Consider the following 15,913-nt stretch of genomic DNA (forward strand, 5'->3'; position numbering starts at 1 on the left):
CAAGGATATTGTGGGTTTGGTTTTTTTTAGTTGTTCTAAAATATCAAATCAAATACTGGGAAGGCCAAGAAGTCCCTGAAGAGATGAATATGGACACTTGGGATTCTGAACCCAAGCTGTTTCTAATTATACCCGAGATGCTAGGACACTACCAAAGGTTCACCTGGCTCCCCATTGCCTGGAGATGCACAAGAAGAAGGTCCCTGCCCTCTCTGTGCCCTACACCATCTTCCCCTCGCAAGACTCTTGGCTAAGTGGTGCATTCAGCAGAGCCCATCTCCTCTGGCTTCTCTGTCGGATGAAGGCTTAGCATCTGCAGATGGTCCTTGGATTGCTGGGGAAAATGATGCAGTAGAGAGGCAACATAGGGTTGCGGTGAGAGTCTGCATTACTTAGTCCCAGGAGCTGGACTTAACAGTGCTTGTTCCGGAATGATTTTATCCTTAAAAATATGCTGCCTTTTTCACCTGGCTGTCTTACTGCCCTGAAGTCCTCAGTCCCTCAGCACCATTCCTGGTTTGTCTCCTTTATGGTGGCTCACGGGGCAGCATTTGCTGTTGGTGTGGAAATGCAAAAGCACTCTCTTCATCAAAGCCCTTGTAGCAAAAATTCCGTGCGATTAAACCTCCTGTATCCCACATGACTTCAGCACACTCTGCTGTAGGGTGTTCTCAGGGGGAAAATAAGTGCAAAAAGTCTTATTTATATTTAGTTTCTCTCTAGCCCGGTGATTTTCCTCCTCATTAACGGTTGAGGCTTGGGAGGTTGTCAGTATACTGGTGATTGCTGGTAGGGGCAGGCCTTAATGCAGACCTTTTTAGAATATATATTAAAAGATTGCTTGCTTGTTGAAGTCTCATAAGTGCTTACCAGAAGTTTAGTTTCACTGGCTACTTTCTATGTATGCAAAGGGATTATTTTGGCAACATACGCATGAAACAAAACCTGGTAACATGCTTAAAAGCATTACCTATTGTTGGAATTTGAGTTATTCAGTACAGTCATTAGATCACACCCAATAATTCTGTAAAAATTGATTTTTCCATTGTAAGGTCAATTCGCTTTTATTGAATTGCTTCAAGCAGGTTTTTCCAAAGCACAATGCTCCTCTGTGAGCCACCGGCACCATGGCTGCTACCTGGTTAGCTGATGCTTACATCGAAGAATCAGGTTTGACTGAGTTTGGACAAAATGAGCTCATTTGACCTATGCTGAATTTCTTTTCAAAGAAACGAGTCAGGAGTGTTCTTTCTCAGTCTTGTGATCTGCTTTCTTGTCTAAACACTGCAACCACTTCTCTCTGACTGGTGAGACCATACTGGAAGCATCTTCTTCCCTCTGTGCTGGCAAGCAGCTCTCACAGCCTGGTGTTATGCCTACCTCTCAACAGAGAGAAACAAAAGCCCAGTCCCCAGCTTCTCATCACTTGCATGAACTAAGTTGTTGTCTTTTAAAAAGTTTTAGCTGTGTTCTTATTCAGATCTACTTAACACACCCATTGGCTTGCTTCCCCCTTGTTTAGTGTGTGCTCTGGTGTGTCATTCATTTCTCTTTGCCCATTGGGCTCGTGTCAGATGCGATGCTAACCGCCTATTCCAAGTTCCACTTTAAAACAATGTCGTTCTCACTTTGTTCACTATAAATTGGCTACACAGTACCACCTGCTGATGGACCAGCATCACAAACCTGGCTTTTATTACCGCTTTTTTCAAAGGCAGAGTTGTCTGTGACAGCCTTGCTTCTTAGGAAGGGGCCATGTGTCAGAGGTAGGAATGCTCTCGTGTTCATGCAGTGCTTTGGACTCTGTCATCTGTTACCACTTAGCAAAAGGATAATGCTGTGTCAGAAGGAGACTTGTGCTTTAGAAGAAAGAGTGAATAGTCTCCATTTTTCAGAGCCTAAAAAGGCATAAAAAAAAAATTCGAGTGTAAGCCAACAGGCCTAAGGCTATTCTGATTTACATCAGAATCTGCACAGGCCCTGTATGGCTTACAAAGCCTAGCAATCATCTGCATCCACTTCTGTCACCCATCCCACAGCTCAGGAATGAAGTATCTGAATATCAAGGTCATTATATTTCATTAGTCTTCATTAACAGGAGAGCAATCTTGGTCTGATCTCTTATTTCAGAAGCTTTTATCACTGAAACCCTCATCCTTCCCAAAATTCAGGAAATAAATTTGTGTAATCTCAAGTTCAGCAGCAGGCTTGCACTCTTACCATATGAGCAATACAGGGAAATATTGATATAGATATTTTCAGCTGTTATTCTGAATCTGTCATTCACCCCAGGAAAGTTCCAGTAACTTCTGGCCCGATTAAAGTTTGCAGAGTCTGCCCCTTCCTAGGGAACAAAATCAGTGTAATCGCAGCCAGATAACTGTCAGAGAGAAACAGTGCAAAGCCAAGAAAAAGAGGTGACAGAGCCAGAATTTGGTATTTTGCAAATCCAAATTCTCATCTCTTTCTACTATCTACAGGGCAATTAAGAACAGTTTATCCTATGTCCAACGTTGCCACTTTCAAGAGCTTCCTTTCTCCCCAAATCACATAGTTTTTCCTCTTCCCCGCCCCCCCCCCCCCCCCCCCTTTTATTTTTTTTAAAGATGTGAAATACTGTGGTGCATGGGTTTTGGTTTAGGAGGGCTTGCTTTTTTCTTTTCATTTCATCAAGACAGAGTTCCATTTGTTCAGCATCTGCACAGGACAACATCTGGAGCCTCAGGAAATTCAGCTGCTCTATGTATGACGCTTAAATGAAATTACTTTTTCATGCACTTCAGAAGAGTATCAAGAACATCTCTCTGACCAAACAGGGCCTTTTGTTCTCCTCTAGCAAGTGTTTCTCATTAAAAATGTCATCTCCCTAACAAATTGCTTCATTGCCTTTGCAGCTGGGGTTATTGTTTTCATGGTTTTGTACTTGTGTGATTCTCTGAGGGAGCAGAAAGCTGGAAGAAGCGAGGCTTGGTTTTGTCTCCATTTGCCCCGTGCATGCCGGGCGTTGATTTCCCACTTTTGGGGTGGAATGCCATATATTTACCTGCGTACCCCGTGGATTGGCACAGCACTGGGGCTGCCCAGGCGAGGCTGCCAGCTCAGTCCACAGGCAGCACAGGCAGTGGCATGTGGCCACAGCGCTGGACTGTCCCTGCGCCCAGAGAAGGGCTTGGACCACCTTGTCTCAGTGCCCTGGGGGCTCTGGTGCTCACACAGGGATGGACGGTGAGAGCAAGGAAAAAGCCAAGTGAGAAATAGTCGTTTAAAGCTGGAATATGAAGGGTAGTTTTTAAACAAGACAAATCTATTTATTTTGTAAGAAAGGCAGGGTTTGGTGTTTTCTTGTTATTCTTCCTGAAGAGAGTATGCAGGGCAGTTGGGTCTGCAAGAAAACCTAAATTACCCTGAGGGACTTAGGAAGTTTGCTGTGACTTTTTTATTAAAAGTCTGACCAGAAATAAAACTAGATGCTAAGAGAAGGAGCTGGAGGAGCTCAAAGGGAGACAGCGCCGGTCTGTGCCTATTGCAGCAGGCTCTGATAGCGCGGAGTACATGCAGCCCCTTGCCATAGTGAGCAACCCTGCAACAAACCTCACCTAGCAGCGTAGAACCGAAGGGGCTATATCATTTCAGTGAAGAACTGCTTAGAAAAATGTCAAAGCTTCAAAAAATATTTTGCAGGGAGGGCATTATCTAAACCCCAAACATAAACCCCTCATTTTTTTCTTTTGCCTCCTTCGTGCATTTTGAAAAGACCCTTGCTTTGCAGAGACATATGCCAAAATCTTAGAATATTTCAGGTTGGAAGAGACCTCTAGAGGTCACCTAGACCAACCCTCGCTCAAAGCCTGGTCAGCTTTGAAGTCTAATTTCAAATTGCAAGTTATAAATAATCTAGAGGCTACATCTCACTTGCATAAGTGTTTACCGCATGGTCACGCACTGTCTGCTTAACCTGATAGCCCTTTTTCGTAGGTGACTACAAATTACTCCTGAATAATTTTACCAACCATATAGACTTGTTGGGTAATCAATTTATACAGGCTTATTGCCCACTTTCACAGTTCTAGTGCTAGCCCCACAGTATTTGCAGTTTTTCTTAAAGTGTTGATTCCTGGAATCGCGTGTGTTCCTGAAAATGCAGGTTTTCAGTTTTTCAAATGGCAGGAGCTACAGAGAAATGGTGAGAGGCTCATGCCTAAAGAATCATCAATGAGAATTTAAGTAATACCCCCTTAATATTATAATTCTTCATAGATCTTGTTCTTTAGCCATTCTGACATTTAGAGCTTCAGTTTGTGATTCCAATTTCTCCTTAATTTAAACAAAGGATAGGAAAAATTGTAAACCTTTTTTTTTTCTTTTTTTTTTTTTTTTCCTGCTTTGGCCAGTGCTTTCTTAATGGGATGGCTTTCTAGTTTGGTTTCTCTATTTTGTCTGGGACACCATCAGCCATTTAGCTCACAAACCACTAGTCACCTTTGGTTGTCTCCAGCCTGACTGATTTTACCATGTTACCTCTCCTCCCATCCCACTTCCACCCAGTGAAAAAAGTTTCTCTGTGTTAGATATAGCACCAGTCAGCCTTCCTGTGCGGCAGCTCCATTTCAGGCTGTAGCAGAAACATTGGGCACCACACTGTGGAAAATAAGTATGTAGCAGTTGTAAATATACGTGTATATTTATATGTATAAAATGGTGCTAGAACCCACAGTCTATAATTTGTGGGTGACCTTTAACTACATGAGGATAAATGGTTACAAATGAAGACCTCTGGTCTTGGCTGTTGTAACCTATTTTCTTACTCCTGTTAGTAAATCAAAAAACATGTATATCCATGGGGTATTTTGTAGTGTAACATTTGGCTTAGATTTAAGCTGGGATAACTGAACAAAGTAGAAAACCAAACAAATAAATATGATTATCCTGCAGTGTTTTGCTTCATGGCATCAGGTTATGAACTAAGCAAAGCGTGTGGGATGCTTTAAGGTCTCTAAGACAGACACATGCTATTCCCATAATTAACTCCACTCCCTGAATTAGATCTTTGTGCTATTAGGAGCTTTTTCTTCTGTTTATTTTGCTACAAGATTGCATTTTTGCTGGAGCCAAGCAGCATGTTAAACTTTTCATTTTCAGAGGCCCTTGCATGATGATGCTGGTGACACGAAGCCCTCTTGAAGCACCAACTATGATCAGAGGGTAAGTTCAGTCTCCAAGAGCAAGAGTGTCCCAGGATGTTTCATTTTGAAAGGCAGCAATAAGGATTATTTGTGACGGCAATGTGCACAGCAATTCAGCAATGGGATGGAAACAAATGCATTCATTACAGGTAGTTCGTTGGGCGGTGGTGGCTCCCTGAGAGGAACACGTAGGGAAAACTGGAAGGAGGTGTAGCACTCAAAAGCTATAAATTGCGTTCCCAGTCCCTATAGCTATTTTTTCCCTATCTTTAAATGTGCACATAAAAGCTTTCTCCATTCTGTCTGTTCATCACAACACACAGAAATAAGTTTTAGCAAGTCTTCCAAGAACTTAAGAAGTCATCAACCCTCTGGGCTTTGATTTCTCCACCTTAATTTCAGCGGGTTAATTTTGCTGTGGCAATCTCTGATTGATATGGAACTGTGGCCCATCTGACTCTTGCTTTGAAGCTGAAATATTCTTGTCACAATGGAGAATAAATATTGGGCTTCATGAATTCGTCAGCTTATTACCCATTTGTTTCAAGATTTTCCTGAACAGAGGGAGCAAAATGAAAAAGCCCAACTAAATGTAAAAACCCTGCTATCCCATCTGTATGTGGATTTTCTTTCTTTCATCTCTCTTTCATCCTTTCTTCAGCTCCATCTCCACTAAACCTCATTTAAAATCTCTGCTTCATCATGGGGGCTCTATTATACACACTCGATCTCAAGGTCAGCCGTTTATTTCCTATTTCCTTAGAGTACTTGCCCCAGTCAAATTCCTGCCACATTTTATCTCCCTCTTACCAGTCTGACATGTAAGGCTTTGTGGTTTGCTCCCATAAGCTCGGGAATGCTCAGGAACTGCACAGCTCTCCTGACCCTATATGTATGCAGCTAACAGATTTCATAGGCTTCTCAATTCCGGGTGCCGCTCAGCACCCATCCATCTTTTCTCCTTTCATTCTTACAAGCCGAGTTGTTCTTCAGGGTTTCTTCACCAGAGTGATAGCCCTGCCCAGAGGTCAGTGGCCGCACAGAGCCCCCCAGCTAGCTACAGCATCTAGAAGATGACCGGATTTATCACCTCGGTTTCCCTATAAAGATAGTAAGGATCAAGAAGAAAGAATAAACTACACGTCCTGTGGTCAAATTAGACTCACGCAGGAGCCTTGGCTTGGTGGATACCCATGCGTCTGTCACCTCTCTTAGTACCTGCAAGACTGGAAACTTTATTTGAGAATGTGTGCTCTGGAGAGGTAACTTCACAGGGGAAAAGAAGGAAAGCACTGCTGGCACGTTAGGAGAAGGGGTATGCAGGGAGTTACACAGGATTGCTAATGGCAACAGAAATTTAATTTGGTTACAGCTATATAAACAATTGCAAACAGTGCCAAGGCAGTCAGCAAAGCTTTGGGGCAAAAAGTAGCCAAAACCAGTGGTGATTTCTGAGATGCCGAGAAAGATATGCATCTTTTGAACTGGGGAGGATGGGAAGGGAAAGAACATGGACATGAGTCTTAGGGGTTTTACTGTTGAGAAGAAACAAGCCTAAGGGGCCAGGTTTGAGTTCCTTTGGGCCCAGAGGGGAGATACCATGCTTGGAAAAAACCTGGAGTGCAATGCCAGGATCAGAAGCAGGGCTTAGGCGGAAAAAAACCTTGTGATACACTCCAGATCACACCGTACTAGTGCTGCCCTTAGCACCACTTACTGTTTTCTGCCTTTCTGTGAATCCTCATGCACAGCATTAAACCCATGGGCTCTTTACACAGCTACGATGCAGAAATTAATATCTTCAAATAGGTCCCTTGTCTGCACACTCTGCAGTCTCACTTCATCTCCTGTACAGGTTTAAGGAATTGTGCCGCTCCACAGCTTCCTGAAATATTTTCCTTGTTCTTATACTGGGCTTCCTGATGGTTTATCCTCCTGGTTATCACAGTGATAATGATAACTGAGTGTTGCTCATGAGGGGAAAAAAAAAAAAAAAAAAAAGCAAGTTTGGGATATCTCAGGCTCTTGTCTTGATGGTTAAAAAGATCTCTTTCCTTCAGATGTGGAGGGATGGTGATGCTGTGATGATGCATCATCTTGCTTATGATGGAAAAGGGGAATGCTTTTCCTTGTTTCCCCAAGGTTCTCTAACTGGATTTGTCTCATTTCCTTTGCAAGTTTGTCCCACAGCTGCATCCCTTCAGCCAGGAGACTTTGGCTTTTGCACTTTTTGTCTTGGACTTTGTGATCTGCAGTGTAGTGGAGAAGAAGAAAGTTTAACTAACTGTCCAGCCAGTGTACAGATGAAAAGGAGGTTTGCAGTGTGCCAGGCACTGTACTAATTACTCTGAAGATTAGCTCTGAGGACCTCATTTAGGAAGAGAGGCAGATTAAGAGCAGGTGAAAGTCACGGACTGGTTTGTTGTGGGTGAAGTCAGGCGAAGCAGCGTTGCAGGGGAGTCCTAGCTCTCAGTTTGTATTTGCCTGGAGATACTGTGTCTGAATCACGGACATTGTACACAGCTCCCATACAGGCACATCTGGGGATTGCAGGTGCCTTTCCTCTCAGTTATTGAAGTTGTGTCATTTCTATTCTTTTGTTTTTAATATACCTTTCTTGTGCAAGACTCATTATTCTGGCTTCTATACCTAAATCCTGCTCCCTGAAGAGGTGGGAAATTTTATTTCCAGAAATTTGTGGCTGTCTCGGTAAACTCTTAAGAGCTCACCAAGATTAAGAATGACTTTCTGACCCCACCTCCCTTTTGTTCCCTTATACTAAACCCTACATTCAGGCAGACAAGGTGCTCACATTCAGCTGCAAGCCCTTGAAACCTACACCGATCTTCGTTGTGGATGTATTTTACATCTTCCCCCATTGTGGCTTCAGCACTCCTCCCAGCTCTCATGAACCAGTTCCTTCTGATTTACATCTGTGTGGGGGCAGCTAAACTGGTTTCACAGAGTTGTTTATTAAAAGCAACAACATTTTGTTCTGTTTCCTTCTGCTGCCACCTGTTTACCCATGTCTGGATACAAGGGTGATTGCACCTTCCCTGCTCTCCCAGCCCTGGCTCCAGCAGTCCATCCCCGGCTGACCCCATCCCATGTCCATGCTGCCTGGCCCCACCTCATAGATGGTTGCTAGTACTTGGCAGCACACCTTGTTCTGAGAGGTGTTTTGGTTACTGATGGGTGAGTGACTTGATGCAGAGTTTGGTTTGGATAAGCTCCCATAAATTGTAATGCTTGACTGTAGGTTATCCAAACTAGCTGGGCCCCTTGAGACATGAAATTGGCCTGGAAGGTCCAGGCTGCTTTCTGAGATTCTGGCACATCCTGATCCCAGAGAAGCTGCAAATAGCATGGCAACAGGCTTTTGCATGAGAGGTCAGCATTTCTGCTTCGTGTTTCAGCTGGATCCTGCAAAATGAGTGAGCAAGCAAACAAGCCCCTTAGACCCAGCTACTCAGCCAGGTGGGAGCACGAGGGGGCTGTAAGGAGCTCTCTGGTGTCTTACGCTTGAGATGTGCATTGCCAGCACCTGTGGGTTAGCATTTGACAGAGAGGGGACTGGAGAGACTGTCTATTGGCACAAAATTGGATTTGGCATGTTAGTACACTGGTCCAGGGGTAAGTCTGGGTGGAGGAGGGATGCTGCACCACAAAAAGTGGCCAACGACGCTGGCTTTGTTCAATAAAAAATAGATGTAACTGTGACTGTCAGATTAAAGTGTGTATCTTTGCTTGAAATACAGCCCCTCAAAACTGTGTACGTATGAACATCTGTAGTGTCATAGTTAACGCAATATCCTGTCTGTAGGGAAAGCAGGAGATCTGGACGTGAGCAGACTGAGTGGTCCCTTGGCAGAGCCTCACAGGTTCCAGCGTGCAGCAGTTCAGTGAGTTTTAAGCCAAAAATCTTGTTCAGATAATTCTATTTCACAGCCACTGATGAAGCTATCCTCCCAGAGTTTGTCTATACTCTATTTAAACACATTAGCACTGGCAATTTATAATTACTAAGGCAGGAAGATTGACGGGGAGAGAGAGAAAATCCAGTCTTTTACAAATCTCTGTAAAGATCCAGCTGTTAAAAATATATATATATATATATAAAAATAAATCAGTCAAAGGTTTGGGTAGGTTCTTCTGCAGAATAGTCCACTTATTCCTATAACTGCAGTTGTGGATGGATTCCCTACAGAGTTTGGGGATGGGAGAAAGCTTACACCTGCACTGCCGAGCCTGTGAGGCAAAGCAAGCAGTCCTCTGACCTGATAATGTCATTTATTTTCACTCACCTTTGAATCCATTTTTCTTATCTTAGTCCAAAAGTGCTGGATAAATGCAATCATTTTGCCAAACATGGACATAAAATGGGGGGTTGGGGGGTTGGGGAGGGGATGACCTACCCCAAACCCTACATTTCTGTTACAGTAGAGCATGCTCTTCAGAGTAATTTGCAGTGTCCTGGTGTTTTTGCTTTACATACTGCATCCCTCCCTCTCTCCAGCTTTATTCTGGTGCACAGCCCTTCCTGCCCACATGATATTACGCTTAATGCGGACGTCACGAAGATATTGCTAAATCACAGCTTCTTGCCAAACAACTGGCTCTTCCTCTTGCCAATTTTGTTCAGCCTCTGAAAAGCTGCAGGACTTCTGCTGAGCCTCATTCAAACTTAAATGATGTGTTCAGTTACAAACACAAAATAAAATGCAGGACACTAACAAAGCAGTTAGGTTTTGATTAATTCTGGGAAAGGGTTAATGGGATTCTTTTTTTTTTTTTTCCCCTTTTCCTACTCTCTAAGGGAAAAAGAAAAAAAAAAAGACAGAGAGACCCAAGTGGACGCAACTAGAACAAAGCCCTGTTTATGATTAGTATGGCTGAAAATATCCATGTTAGGCCAGGTGCAGATGGCTAATTCCCCCAGACTACAAGCCAATTTAAACCATAATTCCTGAGATAGACCACTTTTCCCAACATTAATGGGAACCAGCTGCCTCCTATTAATAATATGGATGATTACAAAAAAAAAAAAAAAAAAAAGTGGGGGAGGGAGTAGTGGAGTTAGAGAAGATATTATTTTCCAGACTGTTGGCTGTGTCCTGCTGAGGACAATATGGAAAGCTATGGAACAAGTCTTGAAAAACCTGTCAAGTTAAATACGCACAGTGTGTTCGCTCAGAAGAAGGATTGAGTTATCTGTGTACTTCTGTGTTTCGGTGACAAGGCTATTTAAGGGGTAGCAATTGTATTTATTTAGTTATTTGATGGTTCTTTGCTTTCACCTTCCTGTTGCTGACACTGGATGGTTTTGATTAGTTTCCTAGGAGGGAAGCTCTGCTGGTTTTGACTGGGATAGAGTTAATTTTCTTCACAGTAGCTACTATGGGGCTGTGTTTTGGATTTGTGCTGAAAAGTGTTGATAACGCAGGGCTGCTTCAGCTCCTGCTAAGCAGGGCTTACACTGAGCCAAGGCCTTTTCTGCTCCTCAGCCCACCCCACCAGCGAGGAGGCTGGGGGGCACAAGGAGCTGGGAGGGGACACAGCCGGGACAGCTGACCCCGACTGACCCAAGGGACACCCCATGCCCTACACCGTCATGCTCGGTATGTAAAGCTGGGGGAAGAAGAGGGACGGAGGGCGATGCTTGGAGTGACGGCATTTGTCTTCCCAAGTACCTGTTGTGTGTGCTGGAGCCGGCGTTGCTGGAGGTGGGCTGAGCACCTGCCTGCCCATGGGGAGTGGGGAATGAATTCCTGGCTTTGCTTTGCTTGCGTGTGCAGCTTTTGCTTTACCTATTAAACTGTCTTCATCTCAAGCCACGGGTTTTCTCACTTTTGCCCTTCCAATTCTCTCCCCCGTCCCACCGGGGGCAGTGGGCCAGTGGCTGTGTGAGGCCGAGCTGCCGGCTGGCGTTGGGGCATGGCAGGAGCCCACTGCCTATGGAACACTGAGCCTGGCCGTTCCCACCGAAGCCTGATTTCATGTGAGATTGTAGAGTACATCAAAGCAGAAGGACAACAAATGATCTAAAGTGTCCTCCAAGATCCTGGCTTGCTGGTCCAAGAAATTTGTTTGAGCTGCTGTTATTGTTGTGCCAGTGTGAGACGAAAGGTGAAGACGTGGCAATTCACGGCATGCGATACCAATGTGTCTCAGGAGTGGGTTCTTTCTGTTTTCTTTATGATTGTTTTCCTTTGGTTGTTTTTGGGAATCTGAGTAGAATTTATTTTAAAAGATAATTTCCACAACATACTTATTTACATTGTTTGGAAGGGGAAAGGAAAAGGCCCGTGGTATTGGTCATCTTGGCTATACTCCTTGTTCCCTACGGAGACATGATTTTTAACACATGGATCATTGAGATCGATGAATAAAGGAGACTCGCTACAAATGTCTCTTGCCCCTGCAGGAGATGATTAGGAGTCAATGGCTTTTTCCCAGTTATTCTGCTAGGATTTTGTGGGATTCTTGAGGATATTTCGTTCACGCAGGCTGCATTTCTTCTTAATCCCTTTGATGATGGTCTCTGGACACGTGTAGGAAAATCCAGCTCATGGCACTGTAATTCCTGCTGGAGGGTTTGCAAGGGGCACTTTTTGTGTACTTGAATAGATGCACAGATGGAGCAAGCTTGAGATTCCTCTTTACAGCCTGAGGGTACAGAAGGGCGCGATGCCTTCCCAGACCATGTGGACCTTGTACATATCTCCTCCAAATGGCCAGATTGCAAGGGACCCGCATAACCTTCCAGCTCCTCGCTCATTTCTAAGAGGAAGTGGGGGAGAAACACAGACTAGGCCTTTGATTCTTTAATACCCCAGTCCCTTGGCATTATAACAGGGAGCTAGGAACCATAGGCCTTGGGGAAAAAAATCCCTCACTTAGACGATCTTCTGTCCCTCACTAGGTTACAAGCGCTCTTTTTTAAGTCACGAGCAAAACATTTTCTAGATAGCAAACTCTTAAATGGCAGCTCTGAGAGGAAAACAAAATAATAAATCGTTGACCTTCTAACTAAGCCATGAAACTAAGGACATTCCAGCAACGTATCCCAGTGGCAACACTTTGTTTTTGTTCACATGTCTTTGTAGCCCAGACTTTACATAGGTCATCAGAGCATCTCTCTGGGGTATTTACTGTAAAGAAGAAAACCTCCACTGCCTGTATCCAAACTGCAGAGCAGCATTATTTAAAGCAGACATAGCAGAGGTAAAGGAAAAGGGATTATCGACTGTATGTATGTAAATAGAGCACAGTTGAGCTGACAATATCTCTTCAAATAATTGAAAAAAATCAGCCTCAGCTGACAGTAGTTCAGTAGATAATGAGGCTGGTTATGGAAGAACCTGAATAATTAGAGAGTGGGGATTCTTGCTGTGTGGAATTGACCCTTGGGGGCTCAGAGAAAGCAGGATTTGTGGCTGCTCTGAAATGCCAGCGGTCTGGTCCAGCATTCCTCTTGTCAATACAAACCTTGTGTTTTTATTGGAAACACGTGTCAAAACAAAACAGCGTTTGAGGCTGCTGCTGAGAGAAGGTGGGCAAGTCCAGAGAAAGCCAACCTGTTTTTCTGTTTGTTGCCAAAAATACCATGCCACTGCTGCCCATCGTGCTCAGATGGAGCGGCGGATGGTAAGCACATTCATAGTAAAGTAATTATTGCAATACAGGTATGTATATAGAGAAAAATATCTTACACTACTTATTCTGACACTATTGCCTCTTTAATGATGCTGTTCTGACCCAGAAAATTGGAGAAGTCAGGGTGACTATGGCATCCTGCTGTACCTTGATGATGCCTAGATTGAGAGTTTATATTACAGTAGTTCTCTGAAGAAAAGCTGTTGCAGCAAGCTAGTTGTTTGTTGGGGTTTTTTTGTTTGTTTTTTTTTTTTTCCTGGACAGGCAAAGGAGCATTCAGTGAAGACCTGCCAATCATATGCAATATTTTACTCCATATGAGCTGCCAAAACACTTTGAAAACTTTGCAAATTATGAATGTAGGTACCATTACCTGCATTATAGAAAACTCAAAGAAAAGAGGTGAGTGTCCTAGTATCTGCTGTTTACATAAATAGGTCTTTGCGTTTGTTAGTTTTCTTTTTCCTGATTTAAAATTATTTTGTTGAGCTGATGTTAAACATCTGCTTCCCTCTCTGCCCTCCTCTCTATCCCACCTCCTGAGATGGCTTTATTTCATGGGTAGAATTAAATGGTTTGGAGAGCTAAAGAACCCAATTTGTAATGTGCTTTAGAAGCTTTCAGAATGAAAGGCAGGGATTGAAGTCAAGTATTTAGTTATTAGTGTCTCCATATTTCTTTCCCTTGATCTACCTGTCTCGTCGTGTTGTCAGATCCTCGCAGTCGAGATCTGAGGCAATAATAGTGAAAGCTGGAACATGTGAGCCCTATTTAGGCCCAGCACCATCATATTTCTGGATTGCATCTAAGCCTTAATTGAAAAGACAAGTGGATTTCTCTGGCAAAAGAAAACATGGCTATCATAGACTTTACCAAGTTCAGTTTAACACAGTAGAATATGCTCTGGCATCTTTGTTTGGTTTCCATTTTAAATATAAAATTAAAGACACATTTCCTCTGTTAGTAGGTTTTAAGGATGATTTACAAACCAAAAAAAGAACTCTACAGCACTCCAAGGTCTGGCCCTTGTGATGCCAGGAAATAAGTCCCGATTCATTTCAATACCATCTCCGCAACAGTTTGTGCAAACTCGCTTGCGTACCACCTTATGGGCAGTGTGTACAATTGTCACCATTCCTCATTGCACCTGTGATCTCTTCTTATGTATTTCCTATTGCTTTTGCATAGTTCAGGAAATAGAAACAGTTTGCATCCAATTTCCAAAGGATTAGAGCCGAGTTTTGGATTGGAGGCCCATGGAGGTGTCATGAGAGTATTTTCCTTGAGCCCCATTTCTTCACTGCTGCCACAACCACAAGTAGCTTTGAGACATTCTCTTTGGAAGCTCAAAATGTCAAATCTTTCAGGCAAAACTCAGTTTCCATCTTCTGAAATCCTTTTCAATTATCGCTGCTATTTCAGATATATTTCTTTCAGTATGTATCCATTTCAAGTTTAGAAATTGCAGAAGGTTTTTTTTTATAGTCGATACTCCTTTTCGTTAGTTTGAAGCACCATGTGATGAGTCATGTGCACTTCAGAGTACAGTGTATGGGAAAGTGTTGCCTTCAGTAATAGTTTTACCGAAAAGAATTTCCCTTATTAATTAATTGCACAAGATTAATTGATTCTTTAATGGAATGGAAAAAAATAGATACCCATCCTAGAAATCTAAATCCACAAATTGTTGAGGTCTTTGACTGAACCCTTTGGTTTTGTTTGCATTTGATGCATTTTAGTGTCCTCATCGCTTACGGAGTAATGACTCTGCTATGAATCAGGTGCATTTTGGGAAACATTATTACAAAATAAAAAATTCTGGGGATCCTCAAATGAAAGAAAGAGGAGCTGATAGCAGGCACACAGCTCTGGATGGCTCCTTTTGAAGACCTCATCTATCAACTAGGGGTTGGCAGAGGCAGCCCTTGGATTACGGTGGAATTATAAGCACACTCTTCTCGCAGCGGTGGCACAATTGTTTTGAAACTAGGCAGATCTTCTGTGTTTACTATTTGGCAGGTTCTGTGGTTTTGGCTGGCAGCCACGCTGAAACGTGTTTAGTTTCAATTGACAGCCACGGTCAACACTGCAGATCCTAGGTAGGTACTGCTAATCCTGACAAGGCGAGGCAGAAACAGACAGCAGGCTTCTCGTCCAGCTAGCAGGGACTCAGTCCTCGGGAAAGCAAAGGCACTTTGCCTCGAGATGATTCGCCCTCAGGAACTCGACCTCCAGTCGCATGCTCCAACTCAGCACCTCCTCGTAAGCAGCCACAGGACCTGTAAGCTGTGGCAAGCAAAATGATTTTGTAATCGGCTTTGATGAAATGGGAAAACAAGTATGAGTATCCTTGCACAAGAGATCTTATGAGAGCAGAAAGACATCCAGAGTTGTATTTTCTTGGATTTGAGACTTCAAAGCAAGAACAGTTACACACAGACCTGTAGTTTAAAATATAAGAGACATTCGAAAAGTACATATGGTTAGATTTATGTAAGTCACAGTTTGTAATGGTTTAGATTTAACCTCCTAGTCCTTGTGAGAGCTTCAGCCTTGCTCTTGAAAAAGTAAAAAAAGAGTAACTTAGAACATTGATAAAAGTTAAAGAAAAAAAAAGCGTATGCACAGACTTACGATGGCTTAGTCATGGCATCTATTTAGAGACAGCAAGGATTTCTGTGAACCACAAAAATGTTAGTTTCAGTTGGCATAAAATTCTACAGAATAATACTTGCAACTATCTCTGTCAGTCACACTCATCTGCTTTATTATTAGTGATGCATCCCTTCTTATATTTTTGTCTTCCTTATAAGACAACTTCTCAAGGAATTCTTTAACTTCCCCCTTAAGTGCCTTGCATTTCAAATAGGTGACAGACTTCCATGGTAAAGAGACTTTTATTTATGGATAAAAGGTTGCACCTGGATATCAGGACAACATACCTCCTATTAGCACTTAGGTCTCATCCTTGCTAACAGTTTATGCCTCTACAGAGAAAAAGAAAACAGCATCAAGTTAGATATTACCAAAAGAGGACACTGAAGGTAGTTTTATTGTGCCAAAGAGAGCAAAGG

The sequence above is a fragment of the Falco punctatus genome (assembly GCF_963210335.1).
Source record: "Falco punctatus genome assembly, chromosome: 7".
Lineage (NCBI taxonomy): Eukaryota > Metazoa > Chordata > Aves > Falconiformes > Falconidae > Falco > Falco punctatus.